Raw genomic sequence first — 26,233 nt, forward strand, 5'->3', positions numbered from 1 at the left:
AGTAGGTATAGTTTCAGTTGTGTGTGGAAAGTGACCATGCGTGTGTAGAGACAACATTTATTTCTCCAAGGCATAATTTCTCTTTGTATCGTTAAGCCCTTGCCACCATGCACAACATAAGCAACCCTTATTAATAAAACTTGCAACCTACACCAAGTGGTGCTGCACATAATGATCAATGGCATTGAAATCTGACTGGTCCCATATGAAAACAACTGAAATACAATCCCTGAACACTGCCAAATGTAAAACATGTGCAGCTCATAGCAGGGAAAATTCTGTCCAATGACTGCTCTGAATCTGAGCTCTATGGAATCAAAGAAACAGGTACCCTCCAGTCTTAACTTCTTCTGGGCAAAAACTACTATCTCCAAAAACTGCCTACTAAAGGAAAAGAAAATAGTTAGCAAGGACATCCAAGCCTGTTTTCAAGCCAAAGTCGTCCATCACAGGAAAGTCACTGCAAGCCCTGGGTCAATTGGTGGGCAGGTATCAGTAGCAATGTTATTGAGCGTTTCTACAGGGTTGCCTAAGTGGCTTCAGGATGTTTTTTTTCAAAGTCTCTTTATCAAGGTCTAGTTTCTCCCATGAATATCTTTAAAACTCAGTGTCTTCGATGCAAGGACCTTGCAAACAAGAGGAGACTCAATTATCTCTGTGCAGAATTTTAAATACAATCTACCAGCTCACATTCTTCCATTCTTGGAAAAGCATCAACCCCCTTATGCACAACTAAAAATGATTACAGCCCACCTCTTAGACCTATTGGAAGTGGAGTACTTATGATTCTTGCCTTTCTCATCAAGTAATATGTCCTTAAAAGACATAACAAATAAATGTTTCCAACATACACTCCCTGAGTAAAGAGTAAATTGAATAAATGACTGTGAACATCAGCCTATCATGCTCAAACTGTGGGAAATTCAGTAAACCAAATCATATAATGTGAGTCATACAGCAAGATACCATTGGGGATATTATAAGTGATATTATGTAATCAAGCAATCAAGGGCAATCTACGACCTTGAACTGGGCATACAATTTTATCAGTCTCCCATCCCTTTTTAGGTTTTGTATTAGCCAAAGCATTTAGATTTTTTAAAAATATATATGTATAATATATGTATTTAAAGGAGCCCCAGGATAACGTCACTCTGAGTGTCTGCATTTTGCTCTTGCATGAGGAGCACATCCTCACCCAAGGTAGTTCTCTTCAGTGCCAGTGTTTTGATGTTTTCTTCATTGATTGGTGTTGCCTTTGTGTGAGAAATTGGGTCACTGGTTGACTAGGGTGTGAACCCTGATCAAGCAGCAACCATCAAACTTGTCAGGGTAAGGCACAAGCAAACCCCAAAGTAACCTGTGCTCAACCCCTTGGTAGCTTGTCACAGAGCAGCCAGGCTTAACTTAGAAGCAATATTAAAGTATGTGTGTAACAGTTCAAACAGTAATACAGTGAAGATACCACACAAAAGGGTCTCACACATGAGTTAGAGAAATAGTGCAAAATGCAAAACATAAAGCAAGACCAAAATGACAAAAATCTAATTTTAGAACAGGAGTTATGAGTTGAAAACAAAATAAAGTCCATATAGCACTAAAAAGCACAAAGCTCCAACTTTGGACATCTGGTCACGCTGGACCGGGTCAAATTAAAAACATTTACCTGAACGTGATGAAGTGCAGGTCAGATACAGTCCCAGGTTAGTCCAGCTGAAGGTTTGCTATCTCAAGTTTGTGCCAAGAGTCCTGTTCGCATTGCAGAGGGCCACGAGGAGCAGATAGAATGTCGCATGATGCTGTTGGTGAAGCTCAAGGAGCCAGATGGCATCACCGGCATTGATGGAACTTTGCAGTGGCGATCCCCACTGCAGTGCAAAGGGTCAGGTTGACAGAGCTTCATAGTGATGTGCAGTGTTATAGTTAGTGTTATCAGAGATAGGAATTTCACTGATTTTGCCCCTTAATAACTTTGTGTCCATTCCATGAATCTTCATGAACCTTTCCAGACCTATTTTACCTTCTACCTTGGTGGATGATGGAAAGTTTTGCAGCGACTGGTCAAGGGAATCCAAAGCAAAAATAGGTGGGCTCTTAACAGGTTTTAGCCCAATGCATTTTACATACACTTTTTGTATTGGACGTACCAGCAAAACAGCTAAATGAATTTACATGACAATTGGGAGGATTAGACATTATGGTATGCAGATGATCCTTTTGGATACTACAGGTAAGAAGGACAAGTATGTTTTTAAGTTACAAGGTATTTTAACTTAGTGAAATCAGTGTTCACAGTATTTTGCCGTATTTCTTTGAAATACCATGGCACACAGCAATGACCAGTCATTAGGTGATTGGCTGATAACTGTCTTTACAAACATTAAAAACACTCATGTTGTTTTTAGGTGCAGTTTGGCTGTATTCTGATTTACACGTTCATATCTAGGTAGGTATTAGGTTTGGAATGTTTCCCCTACCTATTACCACTATAGTAAAATGGTAATAAGTAGGGAAAAATATTGATAAACTTCTATATATTCTAAAAAAATGTAAAGAGTACCACAGTACTGCCTCTAGAGTACTGCAGTGCCAAAAATAAATAAAATAAAATGCTAATAAATGAAAATTAGATTATAATATAATTACATTATGTTGCAATATGATATCTATATAAAAATGTATAGGCAATTATAAATTCATTTCTCTACCTATTAGCACTTCAATAAAGTGCTAATAGGTAATGAATAACAATGAAAATTAATGCTTATCTATATGTAAGACCCTAACTTAAAAGGCTACAAAAACGCAGCACGTACAAACCACCACCCTGTGATAAAAACTTCATGGCTGCCTTTTACCTTTGAAAAACACAGCCATTTGTCAATCACAAACTGACTTCTCATCTGCATGCACTGCAATATATTGCATACTTACCACAGCATACAATGCCACAATATGTAACTACGTTTTTTAAAACATATACTTTTAACACTACTTACACTATTCACACATACTACCACAAATTAGAAGTCTCAGGCAGTCACTGTTCGTTGTAAGAAAGCTACCACTAGAGTAGAAAATCTACTCAAGCGACTGCAAAATCAGCTTCAGCAGCAGCACACTGGTGCATTGCATGGTGCCGTATGCGCTGATTTTTCAGCACAGAACGAGCTCCCAGTGCTGAAAACCAGCACTGCGAGACTATTTCTGCCCACTTGCAGAACTCCACCGAATCTTACAAAGTTTTCATGTAACCACACTTCACTGTACGCTACTAGACTACATGCCATTTCCCTCTACACCACACCTCTCTACCCTACTGCACTCTATATGATTACACTGTACACCACAACACTCTACAACTCTCTACTTTATACCACTCCACACAAAGCTATTACACTGTATGCCACTACAGTCTACCCCACTACACTCTACCTTGCTCCACTGTACAACACTCCATTCTACGGTATTCCACTGTACAATACTACACTGTACACCACTCCACCTTATGCCACTTCACTCTATGACACAACATTCTACATTATTCCACTTTATGCCACTACACTGTACCTCACTTTACTTTATGCCACTCCAATGTTAGCTAATCCACTGTACAGCACTGTACTCTACACTATTCAGCTCTATGTCACTCCACTCTACCTCACTCTGGTCTATGCTAGTCCACTGTACACCACTTGAGTCGAAGCCACTGCACTATACGTCACTCCATTTTATGCTATTTGACTTTCTGCAACTACACTGTACCTCACTGCACTCTAGACCACTCCACTCTACGCCACTTCACTATACACCACTCCACTCTATTCCACTCCACTCTACAGCACTCCACTGTTCTCTATTCCACTGTATGCCATGCCATGCCACTCCACCACACTCCACTCTACAGCACTGCACTGTACACCACTCCACTGTACGCAGTTCCACTGTACACCACTCTACTGTGTGACTCTCCAGTCTGTGCCACTCCACTGTACACCACTATACTGTACACCAGTCCACTCTACACTATTCCACTGACTGCAACTCCACTGTACAGTTCTCCACTGAAAAAACACTTCAGTGACTGTACATCTCTATACTGTAGCCCGTCCACTCTACACTGTGCCACTGTCCACAACTCCACTGTAGATCACCCCACTCTATGCTAGTCCACTCTATGCAAATCTACTGTCCACCACTCCACTGTATGCTACTGTAATATACCTTATTCCAATGTATGCCACTCTACTGTAAGCCACTGCACTCTGTGCCTCTCTAGTCTATTCCACTCAACTCTGCATTTGTAAAAGTACTGATGAGTGTTTCTTAGATAAAGTAAAACACAAGGTTGGTCATCCACACACTTTAGAGATTTTCAGGGCTGCTTCAAATCACACTGTCTGTGAGCCTTGTGTCCATATTCACAGCAGTAACCCCTGTATTTGGATTAGGGGGCCTTCCTGGCTCATATCAAATGCAAATTTGATAATGTGACACCTAAATTGTTTCAGGGGTGCTGAGAACAACTCTGTGGATCATGTTTCCCAATCCCAGCAACCCTACTAGATTCTGAGTATTCCCAGGCATGGACACTGAATGCTTTATCGCACCAGGCTTGGGATCACCATTCTGGTTTGTATCCTCCACCTAAGATCTCTGGCACATCAGAAGGTGAACTGAGGAGTTTTGTTTAGAATGGCCTGTTGCTTACCTACTTGTCTGCTGCCAAGGCTATCTGGTTTGCTTCTGCACCCTTGGTCCCAGCAGGATTTTGAGGCAAATCATCTGGTCAATTAAAGGAACATTGGAACTGAACAGCCATCTTCTTCTAAATTGCCCACCATTTTAAGCATTAGTCGCTCCATGTGTCAATGTATTCCAAGATTTTATTGGGCATCTGCGTGATTTCTTTATCCATTACTCAGCAAGGCTTTGCTTACATGTCAGAATCAAGGCATTCTTTAAGATCCCAAATTTATGCCTTTTACTTTTATTCAGATCCATAAACATGTTGTAATAAGAGAGGCAATCATCCTGTTAGGAATGCCACTCTCTTCTCTTGTTGTAGCTCAGAAGCTGACACCAATACCAGAACATCTTTGCTCACAGAAATCATCTCCATGATGCATTTGCCGCTAGGAAGGCAATGACGGAAGGGGTAATAGGGGCAGCCACAGAACTACTGGAGCATGGGAAACCTTCAAAGCTTCACAACCAAACATGTTTTTTTTTATATTGGGAAAGACAATGTCAGTGTGCACATAACACAATCACACACACCAACAATCCACCCGACATGAACTCTCCTTTAACTCTGACTCCAAGATACGTGGTCAGGCAGGCTCTGAGACACAGGCCTGAGATCACTGTCTGACAGGTCACAGGTGGGGCAGCACATAGCCAGCAGATAAACTGTGCAAACAGGAAACTCAGATCACAGATAGGCGCAGCAACACCACAATGGTCCCAGGAGATTGGCCCCCATAAAACACGCGTGACCGGAGGGGTGAGCGCATTCCCAAATACCATAAAGTCAGATACCACATGAAGTTAAGAACACACAGCCAAGCAGAACACAGCACACACAGTAACACACAGTGCTACCAGCTTGCCCACATTGTGACCACGTAATGTTGAGGCCCACCTGCATTTGTAATCAGGACCTTATTTGCAAACTGTTCACATTCTTCACCTCAAAAGGAATGCCGTAATTGTTTTATTGTACCCAAAGAAATGTATAAAACACAGCGCAGAACACATGTACTTTGAAACAGTCCTCAGACCCCGGTTCTGTAACTGTTCTCCCGGCCGTATTGTTTAATTAAACAAACAGTTCCTTTTTTGCCAAAAGTCTCTTGTCGTTTGTTTTTTCAAGGTAAATTCCCATTTGAGCAATATTTCTTTTTCTGAAATTGTGCTTAGAAACAGGAAGAAAGCTTTTGATAACAGGCCCACCTGTAAGCACAAATGTAGTAATATTTTACAATTAAAGACATAAAATAAAATAATGCACAATCCTCTCTCTCTCTCTCTCTCGCCAGATGGAAGAGTGTTAGGATGTACTGGAAAAAAGTATTCTTCAATTGCCATGTTGATTGAACTTTACAATGGACTCCTCTTGATTAAAGGGAACATTTTCTACAGATTTCAATCCCAAGCTGGGATCTACAACTGAAAGTCGTATGGCTGCTGTGTATTCGGAGATAGCGCACAGAATTATGGCACTCTAGGCATAGTGGCATTTTGTTGACACCTTCTCATTTGCAACCCCACTCTACACAAAATAGTTTGCGCTTCCCACATCTCATCTTTCCCATTTGTTTAGTAAAAGAAGTAAAAATGTTGGAGTTCTAAGGAACAAAATACAGCTTAGAGGAAAACACCAGGCCATGCCCCTCTTCTTAGATCCTTATGGACATTCTGATTCATTTTCAGTTCTATGCACTAATTCATTTCAATAAATGTACAGTTTCTTTAAATAAATATGGGTTTTTATCCCAACAGCTTTAATGGTACTGTTTTTTTTTTTTGCATTTAATAAAAAAACATTGAGTTGTGAATAATAGCATATTTTATCTAACTGCCTATATGTTAATTCAGTTTATGGTATGCACTCCATGATTGTGTCACTGACAATGCCACTTGATGGTTTTGATGGTCTAGTGCATAAGGATCAAAAGAGTGGCGACGAGTGACATGAAAGAGCACAGCAGGAGGCGAACTTTCTAAAATGGTGCCCACCATTTACACTGACTTAGCAGCATGTCTGTCCCAAACAAATCTCCCATAACATAACATACCATAGTCTAAAGCTTTTCAGCTAACTGCTTACCTGAAAGCTAACCCATCACATTGTCATTCTGCTGTCCTAATCGATTGCCTAGGACTTCCATCGTTATTGTGCATCAACATTAAGAATGAAGCTGAAGAAATGCCATGTTTAGCTGGGTTAGAGGCAAGAAGTTTTCACGTTCAGGGCAAGCCACCCAGTGGCTGACTGACTACAGGAGTCTAAGGAGAATCTGCAGTCTCTGCTATGTGGGTTAGCTTACCAGCGCCAGCATTTGCAGCACGGCACCTCTGCCCATCGAAAAGTGAAACAGCTAGAAAGCACATGTATGCTTCTTCAAACTTTGTGCAGCTTCTGTTAGACATACAGCCACTTATAAGCCTATTCGAGTTTAAGGGTTCCATCTTCATTGGGGTTGTATCATTTCCTCGAAGGTCCCTTGAATCCCCATAGGATCTACTGTTTATAAGAGTCAAGAAAGAGGACACACAAATACACCCCCCACACACAATGTTCATTGTAGGTAAATCCATGAAAAACAAAATGAAGTGGTGAAAAGTACAGACACTCCATAGTTGCAGCCCAGGACCACACACTCACTGTTGGTCTTCCTGTTCCGTTAAATTTCCAGTTCACTCTGATCACAAATGTGTCATATTGGTTTGTGTGTGTTGGGTAACTCGGGCGTTAATCGCCTTGCTGCTGCGAAGGATTTTTCCTTAAAATTAAGTCCTGTGTGAGCATGGTTTCCTGATTTCAGATCTACGGTTTCGTTCAAAAATAGCTTTCGGGGTAAAAGTAAACGCAGCTGGAGATGAGAGAAATCAGTTTGTGATTAATGCTCTGCGAATTTCCAAGCAGTTCAGATTTGAATTACAAAAAATGCTAATATGCTTCAACTTGTTACTTTTAATTTAACGTGAAAATCCTCTCATTTATGTCAATTACTTCTTCCTCTCAATGAAAAATAGGACGTCTGCCAAGATGCAAATATTTTGAGCTGGAAAGATCAAAGTTTAAGCAATGGAAATCCAAGACCCTGATTATGAGTGTATTTGCTATTTAGCGCACCTGATAAATAAGGATACCCAGGGGTGTGTTATGTTATTTATCGGTTGCAATAAATACCACAAATTACAAGTTTATAGGTAACGACGTGCAACTTTTGATGTTTGACACGCTAAAATCTGGATGATACTGTAAATATTGTATGTTTTTCCCTTTCAACAGTTTTGACCTGCCAAAATTAACTAACATTTGAAGTATTTAATGCATCCAATAACTATTGAAAACCTAAAATACCCTTCAACGTGTAATTCCAGAACATGTATAAACAGGGGTTATGCATGGGTTGGAATACACTGGCTACGTGATAACCAGGACGTACTTCTGTGGTCTATTCAGGATAATTAGTATCCTTCTAGGTATGCTACACTGCAACTCATTGCAACTTAGTGGCAGTAGAAAAGATGTATTAAGCACTTTGCACTTCCTGTCAAAACATGCAGAAGTCGAATGGAGGGCTCCAAGGAACAGCAGACCTCTGCGCCTGCATTCACATGCATAGCAGGAAAACATTTATTAACAGTAGCAGTACCCCTCAAAGTTTTCCTGCTTGGAATGACATCGGGGTAAAAGAAAGTGGTTCAAGGCCCTCAGTCAAGATGGCCTAAAGAAGCTATTCCAGGTTAGTTTTACGGTATTCTCAAATAATTATGAAAATCACAGCATTTGCTTCAGCTAGTGATTACAAGTAAGAGTTACATAGGTGCCAGGTGTTTCAAGAACATTTATTGCTTATTGACTTGTTTGATTTCTATTGCTTGAATTCAATATTTAGTCTACATCTTACCTTGGAGTCCAGAGTAGCATGCTACTTGCCGCAATGCGCTTCAATGCCTTCTCAGGGGTAGTAAGCACTATATAAATACAATTCCATTTTACATTACATCTGTATGCTGAAAGTTTTATTATGTTGTTATCTTTATACAAAAATACATTTTACTGGACATATTATCTTTGCTGAATCAGTGGTAACGTTATTATACTCTATACAGTCTCTAACTTCCTACCACCTCCTTTACCTTGGCCTTGATTGCTTGACCATTCTAATTCAGAGAGCGAGAGGGGTTTACGCAGGCAGTTTTCTGTCACATTGCAGATTTTGATGTGTGTGTGTGTGTGTGTGTGTGTGCGTGTGTGTGCGCGCTAAAATAAATCTTAGAAGTATTTCCTGCAGAATTTACTTTTGCATTATATTTTCTTCCTTAAAGTTACAGCCATTAGGCTACCTGTTACACCAAATGTGTTGGAGGTAGTAAGCAGGGATGGGATACGCACCATGCAGATTGTTGGTGCAAACTCAAGTACAATTTGCACTAGAGTGGATAAATCTTTAGTCCTGGATTTTGGTTTAGCATCAACAATGCAACAATATATCTGTGACAGTGAATACATTAGACTTCACAAAGACGGCAGAGAATAATAGATTTGCAAACCATGGAGATTTATTAGCAGATTAGCAAAGTCACAAGCTCAAATCATTCAAATTAGTTGTAAAACGATTATCATCTCATAAGTACATTGGTCTCCATAACTGAAAGAAGTTTAAATTCTACCAAATACTAACACAAACTATTTAGTGTTGTCATAAGCCAATCAAGCAGGTTTTATATTCCATGAAGTGGAGTCCCTGCTATGCTAAGCTAAGGAGTCAATGGAGTGTGGGAATAGAGATGTCAGCAACTGAAGCCTCTATTAGACATAATCGAATAAAGATTCAGTCAGGTAAGAAACACTGAATTTGCTCAGGAGTCTAACTATTTGAGCATGAGCAAAATAATGCATCTAGGGCCAGATGTAGCAAAGGGTTTTTCCCATTCTGTGTCAATGGGAAAATGTGTTCGTACATATGGCCCCTAGTCTCGAGAAAGTGGAAAGGTGCATCTGAATCTATCTAGCTCAGCAGTGCACAGTTAAAACATACAATTTCTGACAAGTTTCAACACTCCTCCACAGTTTTCGGGGTGCAATATTGGGGGATCACCCTCTTCCTAGGCATCATACAATGGAAGCCGATTGCTACACAGCCTGCAAGAGATATCTTGTAGCAAGATGATTCACTGCAGTCAGTTTGTCAGAAGCACAAATGTAAACATTCACTATTCACTCTCTGTAGAACATATACTGATAACATTTCTCATGGAAACCAAAAAATTTGCAACTCTTAATTAGCTAAACTACTCTAACTTGGGTCCTGAAATGAGAGAAAGAGACAGAGAATACAACAGCCAAAAGTAAAATTTTATATCAATGTAAGTCACTTAAACTGAGTCCCACACAAACTGTGGCTTACTTAATGTGAGCATCACTAGCTATGATCAACTTTAACATGCATACCACACTATGGGTATTTATATATGTAAAGCAAATTAGTACGTATGTTAGGCAAAACAAAAAGTAGTGACAGAGCGTCACTACTTGAGGAAATTACCTCTTCTCCACTGAAAATCTATCTTGTGTTGGCTTACACCTCAATTGGTTGATGGAGAAAGTCAGTTTTTATCAGTCATACTTAGCTTGCGTTTGTACTATTTTTGACAGTATTTTATGACTGAAACTGGAGTTAGGAAGTTCAGTTTACTCGGTTGATAAGGCTCGTGGTCATTTCATCTGGGGAACTAGTTATATCTATCCCGTGACTGATTTACAGTATCATGTTGAGTGACCCAATAATGCACCAAATTCAAAATCATACTACATCAAATAATTAACAATAGTGTACCAACTCATAACAATAGCATGGGGAAATGAGCAGTAGGACTGTGGGGTCAGTACAGCAAGTAACTCATTCCAGTACATCACAGAATGCATTAGAATTTGTAATGATTGACCTCAGGGTTCGACTGGCCTGTAGGGCAGTCATGCAGTGCCCAAAGTCTGACAGTTCAGTGTATGGGCCATTTTTTAGTAGTTATGGACTGATTTTCTGCCCAGGTAAGTTGGTGTTTACTGTTGATTCACCTGACATTAGCACTTTTTTAGCTATCTGCTTTGCTAATGAGGTTCACTTTTATTTTGGTCCAGGGCTTATGTTTTTTTGTCCCAGTGTGACCATCATTGACTTAATAGGCAGTTCCAAAGAATACTTGCTGAACGTGCCCTTCCTTTATTCCTTTATTCACAAAGACTAAGACTGGCAATGTTGTCAATCTCTTTTCCAGAATGACCAGCGCCAGCTCCTCTGCTAAGGTGGAAGGAGTGTCACCCCACTGCTTCATGCAGTGGACAAAAGGGAAAAATAAAATGATAATAACACAACGTTATTATCATTTTATTTTTTCTTGGGGAGCCAGGTTAGGCGGGGCAGGGCTGGATGGGAAGGAGGGCTGGAGGCAGAGTGGTGAGTGCACATAAGTGGGCATGACGCATTGGCCAGATCAAACAGTCATGCGCACTTTGCGTTTCCCCACCCGGCTGTATTGAGCAGCCAGGAGGAGAAAGTACTCAGGACCCTACTCCCTGTCTGAGCGCTGAAGCAGGGCGCTCAGACCAATCAAAAAGCTGCTGTCATACTGTTGAGAGCAACGTCGTGATTGGAGGGGAATCTGGAAGCCTTGTGCTTCCGGGAGTCCAATGAGGACAGAGGGAGAGATGGAACCGTCTCTCCCAACATAGAGGTAATACCCTCCGGCCCGGCCGCCCCCATTGACAAGTGGCCACCACTGAGAATGACGTTTGTTTTCAATTTGACTTTTAAAATGAGTCTATGATGCCACCAAATCAGCCTTTAAAGCTGCAGCTACATTTACCAGGTTTGCAACTGTTTTTGATGGCTGCTAGCCAAACACATCGAAAACTGAGATTTTAATTGAACCTTTAAAATCAGCTCATAATTAAAATTTCCATGTTGAATTTGTTGGAATGAAACAAAAGATAATTACTAACACAATCAATAGGAACTGGTGCCCCAGCATCCTGGTTTGTAGGAAACACTCAAAATCCTCACCTTTGATATTGCTAAGTGGTTCCTGCAAGTTCATGGACTTGGGTATATTTTTAGGTGTGTTTTAAAGACAGCTTGGGTAGTCTCACCAATCTCATGCTTTTCAAATAATTAGTAATAAAAATACATACACATATGCGTACATACAGGAACTTCTGGTCAGCTCTCTTAGTCCATTGTTCTTTTCAGTACCAGACACATTTTGCTTCCACCCAGCACAGCACACAGCATGGGGCAATGAGCCAGCTCACTATCTATTGGTTCTCTTACACTCTGAATGATGGCATTGTTCCTGATCAGATGTGCTTGGCTGCCTGAAATGAAGTGTACTTCAGTGCCAAAGCTAGTGTGGGCTGCAGTGCCACTCCTATTCTGTTATATTTTATATGTAATTCTATTTTGCATAATACACATATTTGCAAAAAAGCACTACATATATTGCAATGCTTGCCAAGGCCAGACCTATTAGTTTTGCCAATGCTACTTTACTGATGGCATACATCTTATTGAAAAATCCATATCTTGCAATTCAGAAGAAATGTACACAATTACAAAAAGGTGCTCCAAAAAACAGGGCAATGAATAAGTGATATTGTATGAGTTGTGACACAAAACAATTACACACAACGTATACAAAATATACAAATATTGTACACAAGGTACAGCAAAGCAACGATTGTCCACAGTCACTTGGATTAATGGAACCTGGTATTCAAGCCCAGCCTAACTGTGAGATAAAAAGTCTCTTATCCTGAGCATGGGTAACAGATGGGCAACAACGACAAGTCAGTGTTTCGACCCCCTAATTGGAGGAATCCCCTGGGGTCATCATCATAACGAGGTACTGGTAGACACCCAAGAAAATAGTTTCAATCCACTTCTTTGAAAGGAGTCCCATTCATTTTACATTCTGCCACAAGGGTGTAAGAACCTCCGCCTGAAATGTTCCGTGACGTGGAACAGGTAAACGGTCAAAGCAGGGGCCGCATAGAGGGAACTTCACTAATGTAGGAGACCAGGAAAAAAAAATCCCTGTCTTCAGTCACATGGGTAAATACACCGTGGGAAATGTGGCACTTTACAAACAGTCCAGTGGGAAATGAGCATGCACCCTGCTCGTCCCAAGAAGAAATTGTGGCGGGGGAGGTCCAGGAAAGTTCGCGTCTTGTGAAAAATATGAGGGGCAATGCCGGGAGTGGTAATCTACATACTGCATCCATTATCTAGAAGGAGCATGGGTCTACTCTGAAAAACTTTTAACTTAATTTAAATAACCCACGTATCTGTTATATAGTAAATGTTGGCCAGTGGACCAAACTGTGCCATTAAAGAAGGGACATGTGGGAAAATAAGGCTTTTGATTGAAAATAATTTAATTATCAGAATTTAAAATGTATATGTTTTAAGTTATCAATTACGTAATTGTTGAAAATGAGTTCCCATGTAGTCTGACAGTATTTTTTGCTTTTCTTCGCCCAGTGATTGGACCTTTACTGTGGGTGAGTCTCACTGTCTGAGGCTCATTCAAACAATTTACAGTGATTGGACTGAGCATGTTTAAAGCCAGTGTCCGCCATTTTAGATAAGGTTGCTGTAGAATAGCTCGAGTAAATAGCATTGAGTTGGTTACACATGAGTACAAGTGTGCTAACGTGGGCCCAGTGTGAAGGCTGCAAGTGTGAGACTACAGTTGTGCATGGTGAAGCAGTGTCACTTTTTTCGTTTTGCATCTTCACAACATACAAATGTTTAACACATATAATTATCACTTACAAATCTGCACACTTACTTTATATTTTGGATAATTTATAATAAATGATTTTACATCTTTTTAACTCTAGTTAGAGTGTGGTCACATTTAATTAGCACGAGTTGTTGTAAGGCCCCAGATGACCAGCTCCATTTAGAATAAAAGGCTGTATTCTTTTTTTCTGTTCATAATCTTTTTCTTGTTCCACACAAAAGAGCTAATGTGCTTTTATTAATTGAATAGTTTATGCTAGAATTTTGTGTAAAGATCGTTATTGTTGCAGTTTCATGAGTTGAATGGTATTGGAAACTAGGTTACTGGTTGATGGGGTGAAACCCTACTCAAGCAGCAGCCACAGTTTCTTTCATGGTGAAGTCACAAGCAAACCCCAAATGAACCTGTGCTTAACCATCTGGTAGCTTGAAAAGCAGTCAGGTTTAACTTAGAGGCAACATATGAAGTTTGTATGCAGCACTTCAAACAGTAATAAAGTGAAAATACAGTAAAAAGGAAAATCCCACACCAACTTACAAAAAAAAAGTAACATTTAAGAATTTATATGACACAAAAACCCAATCCAAGAAGCCTAACCTAGAAGCACAAAATCACTCTTGGGTTTTGGGTTCTAGAAATGTAGGTTCAGTCCTTCTCACCCAGGCAGGAGAGCAGCAAGAGGCAAGTCAGCACAGGTCAGCACAGCAAAGCAGCAGAACTGCAAGGCAGTGGACTAGCAGGGTGCTGTCTAACAGAATGACAATCCTTCAGCAGCACAGCAGCCCTTCTAGAAGTGTACTGAAGTGGTATTAGCTGAGGCCCAGTATTTATACTCACTTGTGCCTTTGAAATGATGCGGAGGCTTCCAGAAGTTTCCATTTGAATTCACCAGGCATCCTGCCTTCCTTGTCCTGGCTCCAGACAAACTTCAGGGGGTCTGCAGCCCTTTGTGTGAAGGCAGGATGCAGACTATTCATGTGTGAGTGGGTTTGTGCTCAACTCCTCCCTCCCATCCTACCAGTTATAGCCCATCTAAGCACACCTAAGCCTTCCTAGGAGGAATACTCAAAGCCCAACTGTCAGCTACACTCAGTCATGTGACCAGAGACAGGCTACAGGCACTAAATGGCAGGAAAATGTCAACTTTCTAGGTCTGCCATTTTCAGAATTGAAATTACAAATCTGACTTCACCATAAGTTAGGATTTTAAATTAGGATTCCAAAGACACCCAACATGAACTGGCTAACCATTCACATTTTCAAATTACACTTATAAAATGTAATAGGGTAACCTCAGTGTTATCATTTGGGAGAGGTAGGCCATGCAGCAGTGAATAAACAAATGTAAGTGTTTTTAACTACTAGGATATGTAAAACATAACAGCACATGCCCTACTTTTTTTAATTAATTGCACCCTGCTGTCTGGGCTGTCCAGGGCCTTCCATAGAGGTTATATATGCATTAAAAAGGAAGGTTTGGAAACGTCAAAAAGGTGTATTTTCCTGGATTGAAAAGACAATCTAAACTGCACACCCAGGTGCAATGGTAGACCTTAGGCATGTTTAGAGGGCTACTTGAGAGGGTGGCACAATTTGAGTGGCAGGTCCACTAGTAGCATTTCATTTGCAGGCCCTGAGCACAATTAATGCCACTTTACTAGGGACTTACAAGTAAATAAAGTATGTTAATTGGGGATAAGCCAATGATACCATGTTTTAAGAAGTGAGAATATTGACTTCAGCTCTGGTTGGCAGTGGTAAAGTGGTCAGAGTTCAAAGGCCAGCAAAAACTAGATTAACAAAAATGGAGGAGGAAGGCTGAGGAAGGCAAGGAGCTGGGGGAAAAACCACCTCCCTGCCCTCACCTCAACTTGTCTGGGGTCACAAAAGACTAGAGTCAAACCCTTTGTGAGTGTGCCCAGGCATATCCCTCGTGATATGCAAGTGTGGTAGGTGACAGCTCCTCCCTCTCATAAAGTCAGAGATGGTGCATCCTGCCACCACCTATGCTCATTTATCTCACTGTTTGGGAGCAATACACAAAGACCAACTGCCAGCTGCACCTAGTCATGTGATCGAGGATACAGGCTGCAGACACCAAATGGTTGGGTCAGTAAAATGGCAATTTTCAAAAATTTGCAGTTTCAGAATTGTGACTTACAATCTGACTTCATCATTGAATAGGGCTTAAAATTGCAATTCATTCGACAACAAACTCAAAATTCTTACCTGCTTCCAATTGAGAGCTATCACTTATTAAATATCATAAGGCAAGCCAGTGTTATCTTATGGTAGAGGAAGGCCTTGCAGTAGTGAAAAACATATATGAGTTTTTCACTACCAGGGCACGTAAAACTTTAAAATGCATGTACAACATTTTAAATACACTGTGTCCTGCCCTCTGAGCTGTTTAGAGCCTACATTAGGGGTGACATTTAAGTATTAATAAAAAGGAAGGTTGAGGCATGGCAAAATATTCATTGCGCCTGGTCGAAATGGCAGTTTAAAACTTCACACACAGGCTGCAATGACAGGCCTAAAACATGTTTTACAGGACTACCTAATTGGGTGACACAATTAGTGCTAAAGGCCCACGAGTAACATTTAATTTACAGGCACCAGGGACATGTAGTATCACTTTACTAAGGTTATACCGGTAAATGAAATGTGCCAATTAGATGTAAGTCAATTTTACCATGTTTAAGGGAGCGAGCACAAACACTTTAGCACCTGTAATCAGTGGTAAAGTGCACACAATTCTAAGGCCAACAAAAATGAGATCACCAAAAATTGAGTAGTAAGGCAAACCGTTTGGAGGAAGACCACCGTGAGGCTGGCAGGTCTAACAGATGGCGATTCCCAGCACCAGTGAAGAATGGAAGATGAAGTAGAGAATACTGTCTTGTGTGATAACCTTGAAGGTCGTGGAGATGGTAAATTCTGCATTGTACTAACAATGCGAAGGGGGCAGACACCAGCATATCATGAATAATAGCTGTGATTGGTTCCTGCCTTTGTGAGAACTGTAGGAGTTGTATCTTTTCTGAATATTATGTTTTAATTGCTTGCTTTTGGCATTAGATAGTTAGACCTCTTCTGTCCACCCTTGGAGTTAGATGTCCCTTTTCCCCCTCTTGAGCCAATATGTTGCTTCGGCTCTTGTTCATAGAAATTTCTTCTCGACCAAGCACATTCCTTTTTGTCCTGATTGGAGCCCTGACACCTCCTGCCTATGAATTCCCCAAATTTACCCACATCTTTATTTTAGCATTAGGGAGTTTCCATTCAAGTGAACAGAAAATGTAACTTTTGCCTATTCTACCTTTAAGTAACTTGTTTTCACGTTTGCCTTTTGACTTGCCTGAAGTATGTTTGCATATGTTGTGCTCAGGTGATTATTGATTGATGACTGAAATTATTTTATTAAAATCGTACCTTCACAAATATGTTAATAAACCTTTATAGTTGTTTCTATGAGGCAAAATATTTTTCAATGTCATTAATATGTTGTTCTATTGGGTGATTTAAGACTCTGTTTGACACAAAGGTCCATCCAAGTAGTTAAAACATAGTTTAAACTTTGCATCAAATTTGCAATCTGCAAACCCCTGTTAACATCCGTGCTACCAGACTATAACAGAGGACTGCTCTCACTGAGGCATAGAGGGTATGAATTTGCTCCAGAGACAGTAAGAATCTGCCCCAGCCCATGTTCCACAGATTTCAATGGTATGGGTTGTAGAATTTGTAGTGTTCGAGCATTCCTGAAGTGGTTGCAGTATCCTAGTAGTGTGAGTATAGTAGAGTTATGCATTTGATTGTGTGCTGTTGTGCTGTTGAAGCTTTGCATTTTTGCAGGTCTTGATGAGTTAGTGTATTGCACAGTGTTTTGTCCATATTGAGTCAATGAGGGCTCCGAGTTGCAGTGAGACTTGAGATGTCACTTTCTGTGTATTGCTTATGCTTATGGAGAGAGATGTGGTTATTGTAAGAGTTTAAGTTTTGGTTATCAGTGTTTGGTTAATCCTTTTGGGCACAGGAGCAGACCACCATAGTCAGGGTGATTTTCCCCTGGTGGAGATTTAAACCTTGTGTGAGTGATAGCACCAGGAGGGTGTTATTTCCTGATTTCCCTAGGGTGATTGTGTATTTTAAATTTCCTTTTAGTGGAGCAGACAAGAATTTATTGTTTGTGTAATATTTGTTAGTGCAAATCTGATTACTGTTGAGTGAGATCTGCTGTGAGGTGCTGTGAATTGTGTCATATTATGTTGTGCTGGAATTGGTCCAGTTGGTGTGTGAGCCACACTGGGACTGATCGTTATTCAAGGGGGTGCCATGCTGTGAGTGGACTGTTCCTTAATAATTGGAAGATAGCATTGTTGTATATTGCTTTGGATTTGTTGAGAATCGCTTGCTATTTCAATTGAAGTTAATGCATTTTGTGTTGTGCCGCATTTAGAGACAAGGAAGAGGCCCTCTTTATGACTTTGGCGGTCAATTTCCTTGACCACCAAAGCCAAACCTGCCACTAGACCGCCAGTGCTGGCAGCCATCTGCCATATTTGTGGTGGAAAGTCACCAGCACTCATACTGGCAGTCGGCTGTGCATCACCAGCACCGTCACTGCATCAGGACTCTGCCCGCCGTATTACAAGCCGTAATACGGCTTGGCGTACTCCTGCTGGTGTGACCCATCAACTCCTGGACATTCTCCTCAATGGAGAAGGTAAGTGGGTGTCCAAAAGGGGAGGGAAAGCGATAAGGGTGCCTGTATGTATGGGTGCCTGTGTGCATGTCTGCGGAGGAGGGAGGGGTGTGGTGAATGCTTGCATGCATTCAACTGAATGTGAATGTGTGTGTGTGTGTATGTGCGCATGTATGGGGGTGTCTGTGTGGATGAATGCGAGTGAGTGGGAGTGTCTGAGTGCATGTTTGTAAGTGCATGGGGGTGTTGGAGTGCATGTATGCTGAATAGATGTATATGTGAATGCATGCATGCGCTGGCAACAGGAATGGAGATTCCTGTTGCCGCATGTGTGACCGCCTGGATTTTTGTGGCAGGGTGACTGCTACGGAAAGCCTGGCGCTTTGCAGCCTCGTAATCCAGATGGCAGGCTGAGGCCTGCCGCCGGGTTGGAGGTGCTCATCGCCGGCAGCAGCGGTGTGACTGCATCAGCAGGCCAGGCGGGATTGTGGAAGCTTGGCATCTGCCAAGCCTCACAACTCTTAATGTGGCGGTCCTGAACCGCCGTCTCTGCGGAGGTAGGACCACCACAGCCTCGTAATGAGGGCCGAAGTTTAAAAAAAATTGAAGGTCTTTCTTAGGGATGACATGAGAATACTTGTCAATGAAGGCAACAAAGCCCCCCCAACGCACACCTGCTCATAATATGACGATTCAGGTCAGCTTACACACATGCATTTGGCTTAAACAATGGAATGAGATCACTCGGAATGAAGGGTCCTTACAGTTTCCTCTTTATGGTACCTATAACTTGAACATTATTGACATTTTGAGGAGAGCTGTGTATGAGATGCCCCCCTCCCCAACTAGAGCAGCCCAATATGAAGGCTTGAATGCCTGGGAGCGGGCATCACATGTGAAAGTCAAGGAAACATATCAGAGAAAGCCTAAAAGAACAGTTTGTAGTTGGATGGGCGTGAAGTGGGATGCAAAACAGCAGATATGGAGGAGAGATTTGATTGAGGGAGTTTCAATTAGAGGGGATTGAGGATGGAATAAAGAAAGATGAGAATATAGATATTGATGACTTCTTAAATGATGTGTTAGCCTCTCAACCACCACTATACAGTGTAGTTCAACAAGCTGGAGAATATCAACCACCTGTGGGACTCCCACTTCCTGTAGATACAGGTGCTAGTGCACCTGTCGATCAGGGCCTTCTCAATGGAGGAGCACCTTGTACTTTTGCACCTCCACAGTTAACACCCTTTCCACTTCCAGTTCCACAATTGCTACCTATTCCATTTCCAGCTTCCCAGATAATGCCACTGATGTAGTTGCAGGCTCCAACAACAATGCTCTAAAATAATGTCCCTGTTGATGCAATACCTGTCATGCCTGTGGTTTCAGTGACCACTGTTGTATCTGGAATTGATGCCTTTGGCATCAAGGACCCAAAAAAGCGCAAGTTCTTAGCATGCATAATGTACAGATTGTTAGCCAAGAGTCATGGTAATCAAGCACTGACATCTCTTTAGGAGTACTACATGTGGTAAGAGTGTAGGTAGAGTTGGAGGAAATCATCAAAGAAACACTTGAATTGGGGTTCATAGATGGGTACAATGAAAAATAACTTTTGTTTCTTTTTAAGGAAGTTGCTAGGGATACTTGTTTGCCACATGAGACTCTCGAGGGGATAAATAAAGAATTTGGGATCGACCTTTCTGAAAGTGCAATCTAAGTAAGAATTTTAGGATGCTCACGATTGTAGATGTACTTAAGAACATGTGAAGTCCTAGGGGAAATTACAGTTAAGGAAATTTGTTGATAACATTCAATTGTGGAACAAAACACAGAGGTTTAGTGATAAATGGCCTCTGAAAATTAAGAAATAGAAAGAAAAGATGACAAAAAAGGGACAGATGAAGAGAGGAGTTGGAGTGATTTTGAGGTAAGAACTTACCCACTGAGAAAGGTGCATGGAGGGTCCTATGCGCATGTGCCTTTGAGTCATGTGATCTTTTCACACTTATAAATCAATTTTCAAAGTGAAGAGAGAACTCTGATCTCTGGTATACACACACAGATAGATTTGTGAAGATTTCAAAGGCACTTTGGGAAGATTTGAACACTTTCTTTGAAAACGTGGTCGCAAATAACTTGTGGGCTACGTGTAAAGTAGTTCAGTGGCTACATGCAGGACCACCGAGAGATGCTCAAACTCAAGCTCCATCTGCTGTAGTCATGGAAAAGTATCATCAGGTGGTTAATTGTTTGAAAAATAAGGTTCCCCAGAAAAAAGATTGATTGGTTGAAAATCTCAAGAACTACTCAAGAGGCTAAAGAGCCAGTGCATGTCTATTATGAAAGACTTCTGTAAATCTTTTGTTAGAGTAGTGGCATTGAGAACTCCAAGCAGAAAATCTCAGTAATTTTGTTTCGGAATTTGTTCTTTGTGTCCTGAGATAAGTTCACACATCTAGCAGCATGTGATTTGTTGGCAATCAAAGTCTTTGGATGAAATCCTCCGATACACAAAATATTGCAGTGATGATTTGGAGGCCAGACAAAAGAAAACCAAGGGGAAATTGATGTTGGCCTAGACAAAGTTAGCACAAAAAGGATTTCAGAATGGTCCCTCCATGGTGAATCTTGGTTATGGTTCTAGTATTGGTGGATATCAGGGTGGTGGTCAGACGATCGAGGATGGGAATGGTGCCCCACAAGTTGGTAGAGGACAGGGTGTGCCAGTTGATTCAAACTAGGGAATGGACATAGCCATGCTAAAGAAAACAATGATGGGTCATTACTGAAACAAGTTGGGCCATTTAAAACGTGAATATCAATCAAATCCAAATCAAATTTAATTTGATGGCTAAGTGCCTAATATGAATGTTATACCAGCTCCAAATGTGCAAATGCTAAGACGTGCACATCCTAACATGCCCCAAGCCTTGTTAACGCAGCATAATTTGAATATTCAGAGTTTTAATACAAATTTGAACCCCCCGCGTTTAGCAGAACCCTTTTCTGAGTTCTGTCAGTTTCTGCCAGTTCTCGGTCTTCAACAGTTTCGGAGATTCAGGGTCTCACCAATCACAATGACAGTGCCTGAAAGGGGAGGGACATTTAATAAACGCTAAATTCAGAATGGTAGCAGCTACAGAAATAATGGAAGGACTCATTTATATAGTTATTCAAAATCCTTTTTAATAGTAAAATTACATTTTGTCCAACCTGTAGGCAAAAGGCACTTTTAAAACATTATCATTATCTCTCCCTAAACCTTAGAAGCATTCAACTTTCCTGTACAGGATGGCCTGGGGCTGTACCCAAAGATTAGTTAAACTTCAAATTGACCTTCTCTGTCACACCAGTTGAACCTGTGGGAGGGGGAGCCACCCCAGATGCAGTTTCGAGTGACAACAAGAGAGGGTTTATCCATTATGATGGCCACACCTCTTGGTGAGCACATGAACTCTGCACAGGGGAAGAAGGGTTATAACATATTGGATTGTTCTATAATGCTATACAGGAGGGTTGGAACAGGGATGAAGGGATGATTTGGTATCTGAAGCTTGGCCAAAGGTGCCTGGCATCTTGAACTTTCCACCCACAATTATAACCCTCGCCCAAGGATGAGAACGGAAGCAAGACTCTGGCACTGGGTGGCAACAACACCAGATTCATGGACATAGGGAAGTAGAAGTCACCTGATGCCCCTGATGGACTGAAAACGTTGATTAGGGCTGATCCCCAGGACTACATGGGCTACTCCAGGGCCATTTGTACTGGCCCCTTTTGCCCTCTGAGGACCAGAAGATCTGGACTACACTGCCTTCCCAAGTTCCCTGACAAACAGCCAGGAGGTCCAAGGGGTACGATGTGGTACTTGGTCCCCAGCAAGGAGTTAGATGTGGAACTATTAGCTAGCACCTATCAGCAGTAGTGCCAGGTTGAATCAAGGTACTAAGCTGCTGCACAATGGGGTGTACCCTGCTTAAAAACACACAACCACACACACACACACTCAAACTCTCTCTCCTCTCCCTCTCTCTCTCTCACATCTGATTTCTCTCACGGTTTCTGTGGGTTACACACAGTTTCTGACAGTGGTGGGGCATGGTCAGAGGGCTGTGTTGTGACTGGTAGCAGGTGCAAGTAGATAGATAAGCTGCTATTTTCAGTTCTGTCACACGCAGGTCCCCACCTTCTCCCTTCATTGTTCTTCTCACTTTTGAGAGACACTAGCAGCTGTCCAATGAGATGTGGATGTCCTGCCCCTCCCTTAGTTGAATGGCTCCTTCTGCTTGTTAAATTTCAGTCATCCATTAAGAATGGAAGTTTAGGGCTGGGCGGACATTCCCTAGTGTAATGTCTTTGACATATTATCCCCTTTGCCCAGGTATACACAATAGGGACTATTCACAAATGTAACACATTTGTAAGTGATATACAAGTTTTATTCACTCTTACACTTTTGAGGAACTTTACCACTTTGAGCTGTTCACAAAATATGAGTGTAAATTTGCTCAAAAGTGTAAATTTATCTGTCTCCAAACCTGAAACAGGGGTGGAGCTACATTTATGAGTGTAAATTACTACCACCTAAAAGAAACACCTACTCATAGAAGATAATATTGAAAGTAGGGACTGAAAATAAAACCCCATAGAAAGTAATGTTAAAAAATGCTTTTTCAAATAGTAAAAATTATAACTAATAATTTAATGTTAAAAAAATAGAACATTTATTATTTAAATTTAAACTATTTTGAAAACCTTGTTTAATCCAAACATTAATGAAACATAGGGGGTTATTCTAACTTTGGAGGAGTGTTAATCCGTCCCAAAAGTGACGGTAAAGTGACGGATATACCACCAGCCGTATTACGAGTTCCATAGGATATAATGGACTCGTAATACGGCTGGTGGTAAATCCGTCACTTTTCCGTCACTTTTGGGACGGATTAACACCTCCTCCAAAGTTAGAATAACCCCCATAATGTTTTAACAACATATTTAAATTAATTTTAATTAATTATATGTTCCACTTTTATTCATTATTAATGCTTAATATTTTTTACTTGAGGTGATAATGCAGTTTTAATTTACACTTTTAGAAAAAAATGTTGGTTTAATTTCATGTATTTAAATTATTTACTATTTGAATGAATATCATAGTGGTGTTGTTTCTTTGCCTCCATCTGCACTTAATATAAATAAACACAATTATTTACATTCATATATAATATAAAAGTATTTTTTTTATTTTAAAGTTAAATAAACTTGTTTACTTTTTCCTATATGTTAACAGGTTCAATTCTATGAGAACCACAGGAATTATGACAGGGAAATCTAGTACATCAGATTAAGGGAACTCCAAAAAGTCAAGGCGTTGTTCAAAGTAACGCCCAAAGTCAATTAAATCACCACATAGATTCAATGCCCCCTGCATCAAAGGCTCAGGCTTTTTTCAATATAAGCCCTGAGGCAAATACACAATCATCAAAGGAGATGGGCAAAAGAATAGTAAGAAGACAAGATATACATGTATCCCAAACCTATTAAAAAAAAATCTCAAAAATGGACATGCAAATGCTACTAAAGGCATTGTATTTGCCTTTTTATAACTTGAAATAATTACTAACCAAAAATACTAGTCATGAGATCCTTACATTACATCATTTGAAAAAAATTGTAATTAAAGAATGACCACAGTGAAAAAATACAAAGAACTCAAATCTTCATCAAAATACATACCTCTAGAAGGCCGAAAAACAATGTGCACTTTTGAAAATATGTGCCTCAAGGATCTGTCCGATTTTAAATATGATAGCAAAATCAAAAACAGTTTTTACCGACAAAGAAACTCTAACTCTGAAGAACCTGGTGTCAGGTGCATCCATACCATTTAGAGTAACATACCAAAGTGGCACTTTTGTCAGCATCATTAATAACCTTTGTGGAAAAATTGCAAGAAAGGGTAGCAAATTCTAATATGTATTGCAAGATAGAAGTAAATCCCAAATGAAATACTCCATTGTCTCAACCCCTTGCGTGCGTCGGACGGCCGGGAGCCGTCCAATGCCGCTGTGGATGTGTGCTCAGGACGGCTCCCAGCTGCCCTTGTATATGCTTATGGGGGAAGCGCTGGTGTTCCCCCCATGGGCGACCCCTCTACACTCCCCCAACAGGGATGGCAGTGGAAGCCCTTAAGTTGCCACCCTGACTCCCCCTCTCGGTAATCTGATGATGTTGGGGCACATGGCATGCCAACATGATCCAAACCTACCAGGACCACACTGGAAGCTATTTGCTTCTAGCAAGATTTGGAGGAAGGGTGAGTTTTTTCCTCCGGGGGAGGGTTTGGGGAACCAAAGAAGCATTGGGGAAAAGGAAAGGGTTTTCCTTTCCTCCTACGTCTCTTTGGAATGCATTCCTGCTGTAAGATTGCTCATGGAGCCTCAGTTATGCAGTTGGAATGCCACTAGACACCTGGTATGTTTTTTTTTAGATGTTGTTGTTTTGGGGAGCGGCCTCTTGGGCAAGAGTCACTCCCATTTTGGTGGTGAATATTTTGGCCATTTATACACCCTTTGGGGGCTGACCAGTAATATATTTTAGACCTATCTGCCCCCAAGGAGGGCAGAAGCCACTAGACACCAGGGATTTTTACTGAAAACGATTATTGTTGTTTGGGGAGCAGCCCGTTGGGCAAGGGTTGTGCCCGTTTGGGGCTGATTATTTTGTCAGTTTCTGCCCACGTTGAGGGCAGATCGGCCATATGTATTTAGGCCCATCTGCAAGGCCTTTAAACATTAGGGATTTTTACTGAATGCAATTGTAATTGTTTGAGTAGCAGCCCCTTGGGCAAGGGTCATTCCCCTTTTGGCAGTTTATTATTTTGGCCATTTCTGCCACCCTTGAGGGCAGATCGGCCATATGTTTTTAGGCCCATAGATACCAGGGATTTTTACACAATGTGATTGTTGTTATTTGGGGAGCGGCCTCTTGGGCAAGGGTCACTCCCCTTTTGGGGGTGTATGGTTTGCCTGTTTATATCCCACTTGGGTCAGATTAGCCACATTGTTTGGCCCATCTGCCTCCCAGGGAAAGTTTCTGTGTGTGTGAACTGGAGTTCAACTGATTGTACTGGTGTTTGGCTAGCTGTGTGTGTACTGGCAGTTGGCTGGCGGTGTGTGTGGACTGGGGCTTGAATGACAGTGTATGTCGACTTGCGCTTGGCTAATGATGTGTTTAGACTGGTGCTTGCCTTAGAGTGTGGGTAGACTGGTGCTTGCCAGGTGGTGTGTGTGGACTGGCACTTGGCTAGCATTGTATGTGGACTAGCATCTGACTGACAGTGTGTGTAGACTGGCTTCTGGCTGGTGATGTGTGTGGCTGGCATTTGAATGGTCATAGTGTTTTACCATGGAAAGTGCTTTATTTCTTGTCATCCTTTGCATTTGTGATTTAAAGTTTTATTTCCTCTTTTTATTCTAATGAAACGTTTTTGATTTCCTTTGCTGTGACTCCTGCTTGCGGTTTCAGCACTGGTAGATCTACAGCTTGTGTCGTTGCATGGGTTTAGTGAAAAAAAAACATTTTTGTACTGTTTACTCCAAATGAGTATCATTGCCATGCATGATTGAGTTTTTTGTAAATGGTGTAATAATAGCAGCGTATTTAGTTTTTGTCTTATCTGTGTGAAAGTCTCCTTGGATTTGTGCACTATATGTATTTTGTTGTCTTATTTGTAATTTTCTTTTGTTTTTCCTTTTTAGTGAGATATCCTTTGTGCTTGCTGTGTCTGTGCAGAGTAGATGCAGGTGATCCTGAGTATAGCTGTCTCTGGCAAGTGAGTGGCATTGTTTTCGGGTATGCAGGTTTTTGTGTGCTTTGTATTGATTGACCTTTTCTACCAGGTTATTCTATGCCAGTAGTTTTACTTTCTGTTTGATAAAAGCACACTTTGTTTAGTACTTAATTTACAGTGTTTGTCAACTT

The sequence above is a fragment of the Pleurodeles waltl genome, chromosome 9 (genome assembly GCF_031143425.1).
Source record: "Pleurodeles waltl isolate 20211129_DDA chromosome 9, aPleWal1.hap1.20221129, whole genome shotgun sequence".
Classification (NCBI taxonomy): domain Eukaryota; kingdom Metazoa; phylum Chordata; class Amphibia; order Caudata; family Salamandridae; genus Pleurodeles; species Pleurodeles waltl.